At 36.6% G+C, this 4,834-nt stretch overlaps 2 long non-coding RNA genes across 2 annotated transcripts; both read left to right on the top strand.

The window, feature by feature from the left end:
• Positions 1–406: 406 nt before the first annotated feature.
• On the top strand, positions 407–2,553 carry LOC138896423 (uncharacterized). The gene is made up of 2 exons (XR_011409508.1): positions 407–999; positions 1,669–2,553. It is a non-coding gene; the product is annotated as an uncharacterized lncRNA (long non-coding RNA).
• A 1,357-nt stretch (positions 2,554–3,910) lies between these two features.
• Positions 3,911–4,327, top strand: LOC108947688 (uncharacterized). Its single transcript, XR_011409294.1, has 2 exons — positions 3,911–4,012; positions 4,190–4,327. It is a non-coding gene; the product is annotated as an uncharacterized lncRNA (long non-coding RNA).
• Positions 4,328–4,834: the final 507 nt, after the last annotated feature.

Below are 4,834 nucleotides of genomic sequence, written 5' to 3'. Positions count from 1 at the left end.
CCCTTATTCAGAAGGGTTTTTCACGTAAAAATCTCGGTGTCCTTGTTTCTCTTATTATTACCGTTGGTTTCAGTATTTTAGTAATCCACATTTATTATAGTCGTATACCGTGAATATTATTTCTGTGGGGGTTAATTTTCCCAACACCTTTCCCGGACCCTACATGAACGCATGATGTTTCATATACCAGGCTGCATGATGTACCATGTATTCAACGTGATTTTTGTGGCTGTTTCACTGGAGTTTTTGGCCGATTTTCATGGCTTCATGTGGAAGAGAAAGGGGTGCTATTATGGCGGAAGCAGAAGCGGAGCTAGGAGTTGAAGGTTACGGGTTCTAATCTTATCACCGAACCCTAGCTCATTGTAGTTATTGGGTTCACAATTAAATATTTTTATATATTTAATTTTCTAATACAAATACAAGATTTAAGTAAAAGTTACTGGGTTCGTCCTAACTCGTGACTGTTATAAATCTGTATTCGAAAATATATTCAAAACCAGTAGCAATGGAAAAACTTAGAAATGTAGAAGAACAGAAAATGAATCCGAGCCCACTGAATTCACAGTGTTTCCTTAAGGAACTTAATCCCCTTCTAGTACCCGAGGTTTAGGATTATTTCCTCCCATGATAGAACGGATAACCTCACTGGTGTAGCGGTACTTCAAACCCCAGTGATCAAATAATCTTGCATATTTATTCAACGAACTCAATATGCAAAAATATGGGTTTCAAAGTTTGTTACTTCTCTCAGTTTAGTTAGGTTGTAGATATAATCTTGTATATTTATTCAAAGAGTTCCTTTTAAAAGAAAAGCGTAGGTTTGAACGTTGTTATTTTAATGTTGTTTGGTGCTTTAGTTCCAATAAAAAGATTCTTCTTGAAACATCCTAGCTCCTAAATCATAAAGAAGATGGCACAAGTGCGGCAAGAGGACCTAACTCTAATAATGTCAAAGACATTGATGCAACTTTCTTGTGCTGGCATCAAATATCCTTGGTATTTGAAATCTATCCATTAATGATGCTTTTTCCTGAATAGAAGTATAATATCTGAATTTGTGCTATGAATCCTCCCCAGACTATCTTAACTAGGTATGTTGTAGCAGCATATTGCATAAGATTTCTTACTTAAGGCATTGAGAAACCATTACTGGATGGATCCATTTTAGCATTTATCATTGTTGAATCAGAATCTCCTCTTGAAAAGCTAGACTTGCCTGCCTGCAAGATCATGTGCATGTCCTGTCAAAAGACTGCTTTCCTCTTCTTAATACTGTAGGAATTTATAAATTGACAATACATGAATAGAATGGAAAGAGGAAAGAAGATTAAACTGATGAGGAGATTGGTTGTGGCTCCTCCTGCCCATTCCTAGCAAGATTGACCATTTCCCATTAATCCTCTCTAGCGCTCTCCCATTCCTGTGCCAGCCAGTGGGTTTTGGCTCTGGGCACCGGGAAAGAGGTGGGACAGTTATAATGACTTTGAACTCCTTCATTCGATTGTTTGCTTCTTGCTATAGAGTCTGTCTATGTATTTCATATGCTAGCAGACTTATACACGTATATATAGAGATAGTGATAAATAGGAACTTTTTCGTCGAGACCTAGAAAGTATGGGGAAATTAGGAGCCTGACTTTGTCTCTTTAATTTCTTTGTTGTGCAGGGAAAGGGGAGGGTTGGAACTTGGACGAGTGAAATTTTGATAAAGACAGGGAATGAAAGCTAGAGTTTTCTTGTATTCGCGACAAAAGACTCCTTTGAGTCTTGTTATCCAGACTTATGTTCACCTTGAGTATCACTTCCAATATTGGACAAGGGCAATCCTTTCAAATTCTCAGACATTAAACTTCTCAAACTTGTCAATTTGATGTACTTTTCATGTTCATGTGGATACTTTGTGAATATCTTCTCTTCAAGGTGTTTGATATTTTGGTCAAAACGGGGACAAATATGCCTCCAGTGGAAGTCACATGTCCTCTGAATGATTGGAAATTCGTCTGAGATAGAACTGCTGACATTGAAGGCCATTAATGAAAGCCTTATCCTCTTCTACCCAAATTTACAGAGCCATTGTCTATAAGCTATCCTTGGATTAGAATATTCATCACATCTTGATGCCACTGTTGAAGCAACAAATAGAATTCCAGAAATGAGGTTTGGATGCTGACTGTTGGATTTTGATCTCCAACCTCCCTTTCAAGATCTTAAAAGAAGTAATCTCCTCTGCCTAGTGCTATAAACATCAAGAGGAATGCATAATTTAGATTATCTCGACAGTGTTATTCCAATTGAAGATGATTGTTTTGGTTAGTAATGATTTATTAGCAGAGTCTGAACAGCTTTATGTGGTCCAATATTTGACCATATGCCCTTTTTTTCTCTTGGAAACCCCCATTTCATTATTAAATTTATCTTGAATATTTTACATAGTGATTATGTTACCTATCCTTATCCTCCTAGTCCTTTACGTGAGCAAATAAAGTTATGTTCCCATATTGGAAAGAACTCTGTTCAAAATGACATTCTGAAATAACCAAGTTTTGCTTCATTTACATAATAATAAACCTGCCTCTTAGACTTGTAAATAAAATTGCAATTCTAAATTACAGTTGTCACCATTAAAACTCTGACTAAACAAGGGAAGAGGCACGTGAATAGCTCAAGAAACTAGCAACGCAAGCCATTTTTTACTTTTATATGTATAGATATAGCAGCAACCAAAACAAAGAAACAAAAATATGGACAGGCTTTTTACCACAATATTGATTTTCATTTCCAAATCTTTCATTACATTAAAGACAACCTAAAATACCAGATCCCACCGCAAGAACCTCTTCAAAACACTAACCAAAACCCCAAAACCCAAACAAAAATTCATTAAGTCTAATTTGGATGAATTAATATTGCGTTAATGTTAATAAATAAATTTGGTCCAAAAATTTAATCAATCATTTGAAGCCGAAGCCGAGCGACGACGACGTCGCGAGACTTACCTTCTTCTCAGCTCTTTAAGAGCTAGAAGAAGAGCAACGGTATATATATACCCATCAAAAGTGTTTTACTCCTTCAATATGGGACAAATATCCCTTTGTCAAGGAGGGAAAATCAAATATTCATTTTTCACTCCATTTCCCGTTAACCCTCTTTTAAGCTCTAAGAGACTTAAACCCAACAGTGACTACTATACTACCTGCGCGCGCCCCTGAGCGGAAGAATTCAGTATGTTCAGTACAATCCCGAAACAAAGAAAGAACACAACAGTCTGCAAACTTCTAAAATATTTGTCTAAAGTTTGTCTGCAGAAGTGCAAACTTCGTACTGATTTGTCCGAAATTTGCACAGCATCAGAAGAACTTCAAACCGATTATCTAACGTTTGCACCGAGATATTTAACTTCTGAAGTTTGCACTTTGAAATTGATAACTTTCAGGTGCAGATTTGGGGATTTCAGTCGCTTTCGTCTTCCGTATGTTTTAAAGTTGATAAATTTATATTAATTCTTTGTGCAATACACGTATAATTTCAATAGTGACCTCAAAATCAAGTATATCTGCGATTCTCTTTGGAATGTACTCAAAAATTAAATCTTGAATTACAACGTTGCATGCAAGTTTAATTATTAATTCATAACATAATGTTAAATTGTGAAGACAATTTTTAACAGTTAAGATAGTTGTTGAGGTATATTTGAATGGAAACTGATTATGAAGATGTTTTGATTGTTAATTGTCATACAATTCCGCCAGAGAAGAAAAGTAATTGGCTAGATAATTACTATAACGTAACTGTTCCTATTAAATTAATCACATTCAATTCTATACTTCTTGTGTTTCCGTTTTGTACAAGTAATTAATTACATTCATTAACAATCCCCCAGCCATGTACTGTTACCTTACCACTAACCTACAGTATTTAAACTCGTCCTAAACATCTCAAATTATTCATCCAATTGTTTAGCTCTTCTCTTAGGTCATTTCAGTGCAAACACACATACGAGAAGAGCCTAAGTAAGAAGCCATTCTCATCTTAATTTGTTGTTAATGTTGATTATAATTTATATTACTGCTAAATATGCAACATAATTACATTTATCTTTCTATTTTTTTTGTGGTAATAATAGTGTTTAGACAGTTAGTTTTTATTTTAAAAAAAAACTAATTACGCTGTGCTACTTTATGGTGTAGTGTTAACAGCAAGTGCAAGGATGTGTAGCAGATTGGTTCTGTTGTTTGTTGTGTGTGTTTTTGTGCAAACAACATTTGCAAGGAAGCTTCTACAATTTCCATCCGGAAACATCCTCGGCTTTGACGGAATTGACCAAATTATCGGAAATGTTGCCGGTGGAGGCGGAGGCGGAGGCGGAGGAGGAGGAGGTTCAGATGGTGGATGGGGAATAGGAGGTGGAGCTGGCTATTTTACTGGATCAGGCAGTGGTGGTGGTGGCGGCGGCGGTGGCGGAGGAGGAGGTGAGAATGGTGGATTTGGTGGGGGAGTAGGAGGTGGTTGGGGTGGATCAGGTAGCAATGGAGCTGGTGGCGGCGGCGGCGGCGGTGGTGGTGGAGGAGGCGGTGAAAACGGCGGGGGTGGTTTTGGTGGCGGAGCTGGTGAAGGACATGGAAATGTGGCGTTTGATCCTACTATTGAAGATTGAGTTACATAGCTTTTGGTGATCACCATTTTCACCGGATTTTGCTCAAATAAAATATGTTTATAATAAAGAAATAAAAGGCAAACCATATTCTTTAGTAAACTTTTCTTTTTTCACTAAATGTTGTTATTGTTATTCCTAATTTTGTCGATTTTGTTTAAGAATTGTTTTTGAAAATTAT

Source organism: Nicotiana tomentosiformis, chromosome 7, assembly GCF_000390325.3.
Source record: "Nicotiana tomentosiformis chromosome 7, ASM39032v3, whole genome shotgun sequence".
Taxonomy (NCBI): domain Eukaryota; kingdom Viridiplantae; phylum Streptophyta; class Magnoliopsida; order Solanales; family Solanaceae; genus Nicotiana; species Nicotiana tomentosiformis.
The sequence above is the reverse complement of the archived record's forward strand: the minus strand, read 5'-3'. Positions and strand labels throughout refer to the sequence as shown.